This window comes from Molossus molossus, unplaced genomic scaffold (genome assembly GCF_014108415.1).
Source record: "Molossus molossus isolate mMolMol1 unplaced genomic scaffold, mMolMol1.p scaffold_m16_p_12, whole genome shotgun sequence".
NCBI lineage: Eukaryota > Metazoa > Chordata > Mammalia > Chiroptera > Molossidae > Molossus > Molossus molossus.
In genome coordinates, this window is record NW_023425347.1 from 8751568 (window position 1) to 8764152 (window position 12585).

Consider the following 12585-nt stretch of genomic DNA (forward strand, 5'->3'; position numbering starts at 1 on the left):
AAAATAATCATGAAAAATGATTATTTTAGTTAAATGACTAAACACCCTTCCCATTTAATATTTGTGGTATATAGACAGGTAAAGTTACAAAACTTTGTCATGTGTGAATTTAATCACGATACACAAATAAAATTTTAAAAATAAAATTGATAATCTAAAACTTTTGGTTGAATTACTTCTTCAAGCACCTTTGCTTCCTTTAAGAGCCCAAATTTAACAAATAGTCAAAGTGAATGGTTGAAGTTTCCTCTCATTATCTGCTCTTTGTTTAGTCTTGATTGGTTGTGACCCGAATCTGTTTCTTTTTAAAATAACTTTTTTCCTTTATTGATTTTTTTTTAAAAAAAGAGAGAGGGAGAAAGAGATGGAAACATTGACTGGCCACCTCTTGCATGCCCCAAACTGGGGATTGGGCCCACAACCTGGGAATGTGTCCTGACTGGGAATTGAACCAGTAATCTCTTGGTGTATGGGTCAACACTCAACCACTGAGCCACACCAGCTGGATGACCAGAATCTATATGAAGAGAGACTGAGCCACACCAGCTGGATGACCAGAATCTATATGAAGAGAGACTAAGTGTCTGGAACTTTGCAATAAACAGGCCTGATCAATGCTCAAGAAAATTTATGAAGAACAGCATTGCTTCGGGTTGTTATCTTCCTATTTCCTCAAACTTATCAGGTCACACTTGTGACGCCAAAACAGTGATGGAGTTTTGGAGTTTTTGTAGCTCAATGGTAAAAGTAGTTATTTAACTAATCCATGGGTGATTGCTCTTCCAAAGTCATGAATAATCTTTTTATTTTTATTTTCAAATCCTCACCACAGGATACTTTGTTCTGTTTTTATCCTCAGGTACAGTGGGGGGTGGGGGGAGAGAGAGAGAGACATCAATGTGAGGAGGACACATTGACTGGTTGCCTCTTGCATAACCCTGACCAGGGCTGGGGATGAACTGCAAGCAAGGTACGCCCTTGACTGGAATCAAACTTGTGACCCTCTGGTTTGACAGCCCATACTCCACCGCTGAGCCAAATAGGCTAGGGCAATAATTCATGCTTTTAATACTACACATAGCTTGTGGCTGAGATCTAGTATAGTATTTGTTATTATCAGTTTAATATCTGATACACCCTCTACCTGAGGACAATGTATTAAATGTAATTTTGAAGCAAGACGGTAGAATAGGAGCTTGCTCAATCCAATCTGCACATTGACCTGGTATTGCTGTACTTCCATGAATGGTGTGCATGGACACACACATAGCAAAAGTAGAATGAGAGAACTCATAATGAAATCATAAAGGAGGCTGCCCTGGCCAGTTTGGCTCAGTGGTTGGAGCATCAGCCCATGGTCCAAAAAGATGGGGGTTTGATTCCAGTTAAGGGCATGTACGTCAGGGTCAATTGGGAGGCAACCAATTGGTGTGTCTCTCTCACTCCCTTCCTGCTAGTCTATCTGAAGATAAATGGAAAAATATCCTCAGGTGAGGATTAAAAAAAAAGGAAATTGGAAGTCATAAAGAGGAAATCATAAAGGAGACAACTGCAGGAGTTCTAACAAGATAGAGGCTTGGATTAAGATGATGACATGGGAATTAGAAAAAAGAGGTGAATTTATATGTTTTACAGGTAATATTAATCAAAATTGATGATGGACTAGATTTAAACTGGATTTAAACTGGTTTGAGCAACTAATGAATGCAGGTATCTCATATTCTGAGATAATGAAGACAGAAGGAGCCAGTTTAGTGTGTGTGTATGGGAGAATGGATGAGAATTTAGTTTTAGGCATATTCACGTTAAGAGCTCTGTGAAGCCCTGGCCATTTTGACAAGCCCTGGCCAGTTTGGCTCAGCAGTTAGAGCATTGGCCTGCGGTCCAGAGAGACCTGGGTTTGATTCCTGCTAAGGACATGTACCTCGGTTGCAATTTGTCCCTCGCCCTGGTTGGGTCAGTGGGTGGCAGCCACTCGATGTGTTCCTTTCACATTGATGTTTTTTTCTCTCTCCCTCTCTCCTCCCACTGTATCTGAACAAAAAATGTCCCTGGGTGAGGATAAAAAAAAAAAAGCTCTCTGAGGGGCCTGGCTGATTTGGTTCAATAAGAGCATTGACCACAGACCAATCTTGGATTTATTTCCTGCTCAAGGGCATGTAATTTGGTTGTAGGTTCAATATTGTACATATATACTTTTTAAATTAGTGCTTTCATATTCTGAGGATAAATACTCAGAAGAGGAATGAATTGCTGGATCATATGGTAGTTCTATTCTTAACCTCTTAAGTACAGTTCGCCAACAATGGAGGGAGGGAGGAAGAAAGGGAAAGAGAAAGACATCTATGTGAGAGAGACACATCAATTGGTTGCCTCCTGCACAACCCAGATGGTAGCTGGGATTGAACCTACAACCAAATTACATGCCCTTGAGCAGGAAATAAATCCAAGATTGGTCTGTGGTCAATGCTTTTATTGAACCAAATCAGCCAGGCCCCTCAGAGAGCTTTTTTTTTAAATCCTCACCCATAGTCAATATATGGAAACAACCTAAGTGTTCATTGACATGTAAATGAATAGAGAAGATATGGTTTGTTTTAAAAAATAAAATGCAACCCATATATAAAAAAGAGAAAACAATGTCATTTGCAACAATATGTATGGATCTTAGGGTTTTATGTTAAGTGAAATATGTCAGATGGAAAATTTCAGAAGCCATTGATTCCACTCATGTGAACTATAAGACAAAAAAGTAACAAATGAATTAACAAAACAAAACTCATAGATACAGACAACAGAATGACGATTATCAGATGTAAAATGGGTAGGAAGAGGGTGAATTGGGTAAAGGGGATAAAATATATAGTAACAGGAGGATACCAGATTTTGATGGTGAGCAAACAATAGAGTATATGGACATTGAATGTTGTACACCTCAAATTTATATAATCTTATTAACCAATCTTACCTCAATAAAGTATTTTTAAAAAGACTAAGACATAGAGGAGTATAAAGGAGTAAAGCCCCAAAGACACAGACAAGAGGAAAGTCAGGAGAATATTATGCCAGATCAATTTATATTTAGTAATTGGAGCTATTAAAGAAACATATAAATAGCAAGTGAGTCCATTTGACCAATTAAAAAAATTTTTTTGTGTATTGATATTAGAGAGAAAGGAAGGAAAAATGGGAGATAGAAACATCAATGGAGAGAACATTGGCCACTTCCTGCATGTCCCCCACTGGGGGATTTGGCCCAAACCTGGGCATGTAACCTGACCTGGAATTGAACTGGTGATTGGTGCATGGGTAGATGCTCAACCACTGAGTCACATCTGCTGAGCTGAGCAATTTGTAGTTCTTAATTCTACACCCATCCCCCCAACCTCTGTTCCATCTGGCAACCATCTGTATGAGTCTGTTTCTGGTTTTCTAGTTTATTTTGTTTGTAAATATTGTTGATAGATATGTCTTTTTTGCCACTTTATTGTTCATATTCTTGATCTTTTAAAAGAAGACATTTTAACATTTCATATAATATTGGTTTGGGGGTGATGAATTTCTTTAGCTTTTTCTTGTCTATAGAGTTTTGAAAGGCGAGGGAGAGAAAGAAAGAGAACCATTGATATGAGAGCAAAATATCGATCGGCTGCTACTGGGACGGAGCCTGAAACCCAGGCATGTGCCCCAACTGGGAATCAAACAAGCAACCTTTTGGTGTATGGGACAGTGTCCAGCCAACTAGCCACAGCAGGAATGGCCACCTTAGCAAATGTTAAAGACTGGAAATCAGAGAATACACTCTTAGGCAAAAATTAAGTGAAACTAGAAATTGGTAACAGAAAGATACCTAGGAAGTCTAAACCTATTTAGATATTGAATTACTTATGTGTCAAAGAAGAAGTCTTCAAGGGAAATTTAAAAATTTTTTAACTAAATAAAAATGAAAACACAACTTATCAATATTGTGGGACAGAGGAAAATTTATAGCTAAAATCAATAATCTAAGTACTACTTTATGAAACTAGAGCAAAGAAATATAAGGCAAACCTGGCTGGCATGGCTCAGTGTTTGAGCATCAACCCATGTACCAAGAGGTCGCTGGTTCAATTCCTGATCAGGGCACATGCCCATGTTGTGGGCCCAATCCTAAGTGGGGAGCATGCAGGAGGCAGCTAATCAATGTTTCTCTCTCACATTGATGTTTCTAGCTCTCTCTCCCTTCCTCTCTCTCTAAAAAAATCAATGAATACATAAAAAAGAAATGTAAGGCAAAAAAAAGCACAATAAAAAGTAATAAAAAATTAGAGTAGAGCCCAGTTGGTGTGCCTCAGTGGTTGAGCATCAACCCATGCACCAAGAGGTAACAAGATTGATTCCTGGTGAGGGCACATGCCCAGGTTGTGGGCCAGATCCCCAGTGGGGGGTATGCAGGAGGCAGCCGATTGATGTTCTCTCTCATCAATGTTTCTGTCTCTCTCTTCTTCCTTCCTCTCTCTCAAATCAATAAAACAAAAAATTAGAGTACAATAAATAAAATTGAAAACAAAAAATCAACGAAATCAAAACCTAGTTATTTGAGACAAGATTAATAAATCAAAAAGTTGATGCCCTGGCCACTTTGGCTCAGTGGTTGAGCATCAGCCTGCAGACCAGAGAGTCCTGGGTTCAGTTCCTGCTAGGTGCATGTACCAGGAAAAAAAATTGATGCACCTCGAGCCAGTCTACATGAAAAACAGACAAGTCACAAATACTGATATCAGAAATGAAAGACAGGGTTCTTGCTATTGATACAGTGAACTGTAAAATGGTAATAAGTAAATATTGTGAATAATTTCATGCCCACAAATTTGATAACTTAGATGAAATGAACCAATCCCTTAAAAGATACAAACTCCCATAATTCACACAAGAAGATATATATCTATATATAGTCTTAATATGCCTATGTCTACCAAAGAAATTGAATCAATAATAATCTAACAAAAAAGAAAGCACCAATACAGAGAGTTTCATTATTAAATTCCACCAAATGTTTAAAGAAAAAATGACACAAATTTTTCTTAATTTTATATTTATTAATTTGTTTTTGTTACAGATGTTTCTCATTTTTTCACCATTGACACCCTCCTCCCCTTTCCCCCCACCCCATCCCTATTGTCTATGTTCATTGGTCATGCATACATGCATGTAAATTCTGTGGTTTATCTCTTCCTCCCCACCCCCAACACCAATTCTTTACAATCTCTTACAAAAAAACAAGATCGGGGGTAAAGTTCCTTAATCATTTTATTATCTATTACTCTTTATCCTGTATCCACCATAACAGTATTGTACAGAATAATTTCATTGTCCTGAAAATCTCCTGTACTACTCTTTTCCTCCCCTTTTTTCTCCCCCTGAAACCCTGCCAACCACTGATCTTTTTACAATCTTCATAGCTCTGTCTCTTTCAGAATATCATGTACTTCGAATCACAGTATTTAGTCTTTAAAGATTTGCTTCTTTCATTTAGCAATATGTAGTGAAGTTTCCTACATTTCTCTCTTCTCTCTCTCTGTAGCTTGATAGTTCATTAATTTTATTTATTTATTTATATTTTTTATTTTTATCCTCAACCAAAAACTATTTTTGGATTTATCTTCAGACAGAGTGGGAGGGAGAGAGGGGAAAGAGAGAAAGAGAGAAACATCGATGTGAGAGAGACACATTGACTGGTTGCTACCCACAGAGACCAATCAGGGCCAGGGACAAACAGCAACCAAATATGTGCCATTATCAGAAACCAAACCCGGGTCTCTCCAGTCACACTCTAACCACTGAGGGAAACTGGCCAAGGCTCATTTTTTTTTTTTTTTAGTGGTTTTATATCTTTATTTTATTTTTAAAAATTATTTATTTATTTTTTGTTACAGATGTTTTTCATTTTTTGCCTCATTGGCACCCCCCTCCCCACCCCACCCCCGCCCCACCCCGGCTTTGTTGTCCATGTCCATTGGTCATGCATACATGCATGTAAGTTCTGTGGTTTAGATTCTCTCACCCCCTGACCCCCTCTTCGGAGGGATGTCAGTCTGTGCCCTACTTTCATGTTTCTGGGTCTACCGTATTCCTCAGACTGTTATGTTCATTATATTCCATATATAAGTGAGATCATGTGGTATTTGTCTTTTTCTGCTTGGATTATTTCACTTAGGTTAATACTTTCCAGGTCCCTCCATGTCGTCTCAAAGGATAACAGATCTTTCTTTCTTACCACTGCATAGTATTCTATTGTGTATATGTACCACAGTTTTTTTTATCCATTCGTCTACTGATGGAAACGTGGGCTGTTTCCAGATCTTACCTGTTCTAAATAGTGCTGCTATAAACATGGGGGTACATATATTCTTCCTGATTAGTGTTTTAGGCTTCTTAGGGTATGTTTCTAGAAGCGGGATCACTGGGTCAAATGGAAGTTCCATTTTTAATCGTTTGAGGTAACATAATATTGTTTTCCATGGTGGCTGCACCAGTCTGCATTCCCACCAGCAGTGCACTAGAGTCCCCTTTTCTCCACACCCTGCCAACACTTGTTGTTTGATGATTTGTTGATGGTGGCCATTCTGACAGGTGTGAGGTGATACCTCATTGTTGTTGTAATTTGCATCTCTCTGATGATTAGTGATGTTGAACATTTCTTCATATGTCTCTTGGTCATTTGTATGTCCTGTTTGGAGAGGTGTCTATTCAGCTCCTCTGCTCTTTTTAAATTGGGTTCTTTGTCTTCCTTTTGTTGAGTTGTATGAGCACTCTCTATATATTGGAAATTAATCCCTTATTTGATATCATTGGCAATGATGTTCTCCCATACAGTGGGTTGCCTTTCCATTATGATGCTTGTATCTTTTGCTGTGCAGAAACTTTTTAGTTTGCTCTAGTCCCATTTGCTCATTTTTTCCTTTGTTTCTGTTGCCTTAGGTGACGTATCAGTGAAAATTCGGCTCTGTATGATGTCCGAAATTTTGTTGCCTACATGTTCTAGAATTTTTATGGATTCACGGGTCACATTTAAGTCTTTTATCCATTTGAGTTTATTTTTGTGTATGGTGTAAGTTGATGGTCTAGTTTCATTTTTTTGCATGTAGTTGTCCAATTTCCCCATTTATTAAAGAGACTATCTTTACTTCACTGTATGCTCTTGCCACCTTTGTCAAATACTAATTGAGCATATTGCCTTGGGTTCATTTCTGGGTTTTCAGTTATGTTCCACTGGTCTATATGCCTGTTCTTGTGCCAGTACCAGGCTGTTTTGGTTACAGTCACTTTGTACTATAATCTGATATCTGGTATTGTGATCCCACCTACTTTGTCCTTCTTTTTCAAAATTGCTGTGGCTATTCGGGGACTTTTTTGGTTCCATATAAACTTTTGAAGTATTTGTCCTAGTTCTGTGAAATATGCCATTGGTATTTTGATGGGGATTGCATTAAATCTATAGGGAAGGGCTCACCAAAGGAACAAAGGCCTCTGACAGCACATTTGTCCCAGAGAAAGCCCCCTCTCCAGCCCTCTCTCCGGTGCCAAACAGCTCAGTGCCCCTCGAGAGCTGCCTCACCTCCAAGCTTAGAGGGAGAGAGTCTGATATTTTCCAGCCAGAAGTTATGGGGACGTCTCTTCCTGGCACTGGAACCCTGAGCAGGGCACCTGGTGTGGGACAGGGACCCCTCAGCCCTCAGGAAGGACCTTCCCAGCCGAGGTAGCCTCCTGATTTTTATCTGCCTCACGTGGGTGTGGGACCAGCTTGTCTCACCGCTGTCTCGCCACAGCCCCTCGCGCCTCTGCCCCTCCTACTAGTCTCGATGCTGCTTCTTTAATTCTGTAGTTGTAGGACTTCCATTCAGCTTGATTTCAGGTGGTTTTGAATGATGGTTGTTCTGTAGTTTAGTTGTAACTTGGATGTGGCTATGGGAGGATGCAATACTGCGTTTACCTACGCCACCATCTTGACTGGAAGTCCAGATCCTTGTTTTTCATGACCTTGATTACCTCATGCCATTCCCTTCTGGCCTGTAGTGTTTCTTGTGTGAAGTCAGCTGAGAGCCTTATGGGGTTTCCTTTGTAGGTAACCTGTTGCTTTTCTCTTGCTGCTTTTAGGATTTTCTCTTTGTCTTTAATTTTTGGCATTTTAATTACTATGTGTCTTGGTGTGGGCCTGTTTGGGTTCTTCTTGAGACTCTCTGTGCTTCTTGAACTTGAATGCCTTCTTTCTTCACCAAATTAGGGAAGTTTTCTGTCACTATTTTTTTGAATATATTCTCTATCCCTTGCTCATTTTCTTCTTCTTCGGGGACTCCTATGATGCGAATATTATTACGTTTCCAGTTGTCCCACAGTTCTCTTAAGCTGTCTTCCTGTTTTTTAATCGTTTTTTTCCTTTTGTTTTTCTGATTGGTTGATTTTTTCTACCCTGTCTTCTAATTCACTGATCCGGTCCTCAGCTTCTTCTACTCTGCTTTTTAAACCTTCCAATGTGTTTTTCATTTCTGATATGTCATTTTTCATCTCTTCTTGATGGTTTTTAATTTCCAATTTGCTTATTTTCAGCGTCTCTATGTCCTTACTCATGCTGTTGAGCTTTCTAAAGATCATGGCTCTGAATTCTAGCTCTGTTAACATGCCTAACTGCTCCACATTGATCTCATCTTTGGTGGAGGTCTCTTGCTCTTTCATTTGGCTTCTGTTTCTATGTTTCACCATTTTGGCTATCACAGTGGGCTTTGGAGCCTGTCAAGTTTTCCCTTTGGTGTTCTGCTGTTTGTGGCTCCCTCTCCTGGGTTTAGATGAGCGAGGGAGGACCCATGTTAAACACCACTCACAAGTCTTACTTTCCTGGTTAAAGTTGCTAGCCCAGGAAAGGTACTGTTATCCTCTAGCTTTTTGCATGGAGGGTAGCAGTCAAGGTTACTTGATGAGTTTTGGGTTGTCAGTTGATTGAAAAACTCCCACAGGTGCTCAGCTTAAGGGGATTTCCCAAGGGTGGGGCAGATGCTGGTTTTAATGAGCTTCAATTAGCACTTCAATGGCCCACAGAGTGGGGTTGGATCTCTGAGGGAGGGCTTGCTGCCTCTCCCCAGAGCCCTGGGAAAGAGCAATATGGCCACTCTCCTGTGTGGCAGCAGCTTAGCAAAAGCTCTGAGTGCCCTCCAAATCCCGAGTGTCCCTACACAGTTCCAGTCTAGTCTGCCCTCCCTCTGCTGGAGCTCAAGGTGAGTGGCTGTGGCTTTTTTAGCCTCTGTCCCAGCTCTGCACTGTGGAGCTGCTTGGGAGTGTAACCCGAGGGCTCCGCTCACAGCTAAGGCCATTGCCGAGCTGCCGACCCTGAGCTCCCAGCCCCTCTCTCGCGCCATCGCAAGCCTACCAGGATCGAGTCAGTGTCCCTGGATATATGGTCCTCACGAGCTACTTTTCTGTTGCTTTTTCCTGTCAATTTGTTTGTGTCATAGTTGTAATTCCAGTTTGGTACTGGGAGACGGTCTGTGTAGCTTCCGTTCCCTCCACCACCATTTTGGAATCCTAGGGCTCATTTTTTTTTTTTTTTATTGCTGAATAACAATCCTTTGTTTGGATATACCATAATTTATCCATTCATTTGTTAAGAGACATCTCGACTGTTTCCAGTTTTTGGACATTCTGAACAAAGCTGCTGGAGCATAGAAGATTTTCAGGGCAATGAAACTATTCTGTATGATACTGTAATGATGGATACATGTTACACATTTGTCAAAACCCATAGAACTGTAAAATGCAGAGTTAACCTCAATGTAAACTACGAACTTCAATTAATAGTCTATGAATAATGATTGATTCATGCTAACAAATGTACCATGTATTTTAAAAAATGTTTTTATTGATTTTTTTTTTTAGAGAGAAAAGGAGAGAGAGATAGAAACATTGATGTGAGTAAGAATCAACTGGCTGCCTCCTACACATCCCCTACTAGGGATTGAGCCTGAAACCTGGGCATGTGTCCTGACAGGGAATAGAACCAGAACCTCTCAAATGTGTGATATTAATGCAAGATATTAACAGCAGAAAGTGGGTATAAAGGTGGGGAAGCAATTAGAGCATTGGCCCATGAACCAATGAGTCACGGGTTCGATTCTGGTCAAGGGCACTTTTGCCTCAGTTGTGGTTTGTCCCCAGCCCTGGTTGGGGCTGGGTGGGAGGCAACTAGTCAATGTGGCTCTATCACATTGATGTTTCTCTCTGTCTCTCTATTTCTTGCTCTCCCTCCCTCCCTCCCATTCTATCTGAAAATGAGTAGAAAAATATCCTCAGGTAAGGAATTAAAAAATATATATGTATTGTCTGCTCAATTTTTTGTTAATTTAAAGCTGTTCTAAAAAAAAAGTCCATTACTTTTAGAAATCATATGGCTTAGAAAGAAGTAAAAGTGTCTTTATTTATAAACAAGATAATTGTGTATAGGAAATCCTAACAAATATGGAAGAAAACTCCTAGAATGAGTTTTAAAAAGTTGCAAAACATAGTCAGTATACAAAAATCATTTTAATTCTATATATAGCAATAAACAATTAAATTGGTGCTTAACAAATACTATATCAGTATGCAAGTCTTACACACATTTTGTTAAACTTATCTTTACACCAAGAATTGTTAAACATGTAAAGATAAGTTTAACAAAATGTGTGTAAGACTTGCATACTGAAAACCAGAACATATAGCTAAAAAAACCCACAACTAAAGATATAGATAAATGAAGATTTATACCTGAATCAAATGACTCAATATTGTTAACATGTCAGTTCTTTCCAAATTTAACTACAGATTCAGCACAAATCCAATAAAAATCATAGCAAGATTATTTAAAATATCAACAAGAACCCTTCTGTGATTTACAGTCAGACATGTAAAGTACTTAAAGTTGTCACTCTTGTCCTCAAAAGAAAAAAAAAAAAGCTAAGCCAACTAAAAATCAATAACTCTTCTTTGGTACATCAGGAACTGATGTCACAGGGCAAACTGCTGCCCCCAAACCAGAGAAACAGAAAGGTGGACACACAAAAAAATCACAGCTTACTGAAAACAAAATCCTAGGTGCAGAGACTGACAGCTGGAGCCAATATTAGAACTTCTATAAACTGTAATTAATGAATTGCAGAAGGCTTAGTGTGGAGGAGCTTGAGAGTTAAATTACCTAAGAAAGCCCATTCTTAAGGGGGATTCCACACTTACATGAATTTTACCTCCAGGAGTTCTACCACTGTAAAGGTGAGAAAAATCACCTTGTACTTCCAGGAGGGAGATTGGGAAAGGAACCACATAAATATTCACCCAGAGTATTTCATCTTTGTTAAGTTCTCAAAGAACTTCATAATTAGATTCATTTTAAAATCTTATCACAGAGCTAAAAGTAACAAGCTTCCCAAGAATGGAAAGTTCTAATTGCTGTCTAAAATCAGTTGTTAGAGCATTGGCTCACAGACCAAAGAGCTGTGGGTTCAATTCCCCCTATCAAGGGCATGTACCTCAGTTGTGGTTCGGTCCTGGGCCATGGTTGGGGTCATGAGGGCAACCAATTGATGTGTCTCTCCCACATTAATATTTCTCTCTCCTTCTCCCTCTCCCTCTCCCTCTCCCTCTCTCCCTCACACTCTATCTGAAGATAAATGGAAAAATATCCTCGGGTAATGACTTTAATAACAACAAGAACAACAAAACTCTTTAAAAATTAATAAAATTTTAAGGCTTTAGACAGCAGTTAGCTGAACATTTAAAACAACAGAAAGAAAGCCCTTGTTAAGTGGTTAGAGCATTGGCCCATGTGTTTGATTCCTGGTCAAGGGCATGTACCTGATTTGTAGGTTCAATCTCTAGCCCTGGGGCACAACCGATCAATGTGTCTCTCTCTCTCCCCCTCCCTCTCCCTCCCTTGCACTCTCTCTAAAAAAAAATCAATGGAAAAAATATTCTCAGGTGAGAATTAACAATAAATAAATAAATAATAAACATACAGAAAGAGAATCAGTAAGAGGACTAGAAATAAATCACATTGTTAAAAAATTAAAGATAACACCAGTTTTTTTCCTTCATAAATTTCCAACTCAAGGACAGTACAAATTAATTAAAGATGTGGGCAGTTGTATTCCCTCATCTATGTTTTCTGAAAATATAACTTTATTTTAAAAATTGAGAACTATGTATAATAGCCTAACAGTGAAAAAGGGACAAAATTATACCTGTGCCTAGTATGCTACTAAGTTTTTATATAGATTTTTTTATCCTCAACTGAGGACATTTTTTTTTTCCATTTTCTGTTCAAGTAGACTGGGAGGGAGAGAGAAGAAGAAGAGAGAGTGAGTGAAACATCAGCTTGAAAGGGACACATCGAGTGGCTGCCACCTGCACAACCAACCAGGGCCGGGGACAAACTGCAACCGAGGCACACACCCTTAGCAGAAACTGAATCCAGGTCTCTCTGGACCACAAGCCAATGCTCTAACTGCTGAGCCAAACCGGCCAGGGCCTAAGTTTTTATATTAAATAACTAAAAATATAGGTTCCTTTGGAAAATCATTTTCT

The 12585-nt window shown here is 39.2% G+C and overlaps 1 non-coding gene across 1 annotated transcript; it reads left to right on the forward strand.

The window, feature by feature from the left end:
* Nucleotides 1-1068: 1068 nt before the first annotated feature.
* LOC118627451 lies at nucleotides 1069-1259 on the forward strand. The gene has a single exon (XR_004959187.1). It is a non-coding gene; the product is annotated as a U2 spliceosomal RNA (small nuclear RNA).
* Nucleotides 1260-12585: the final 11326 nt, after the last annotated feature.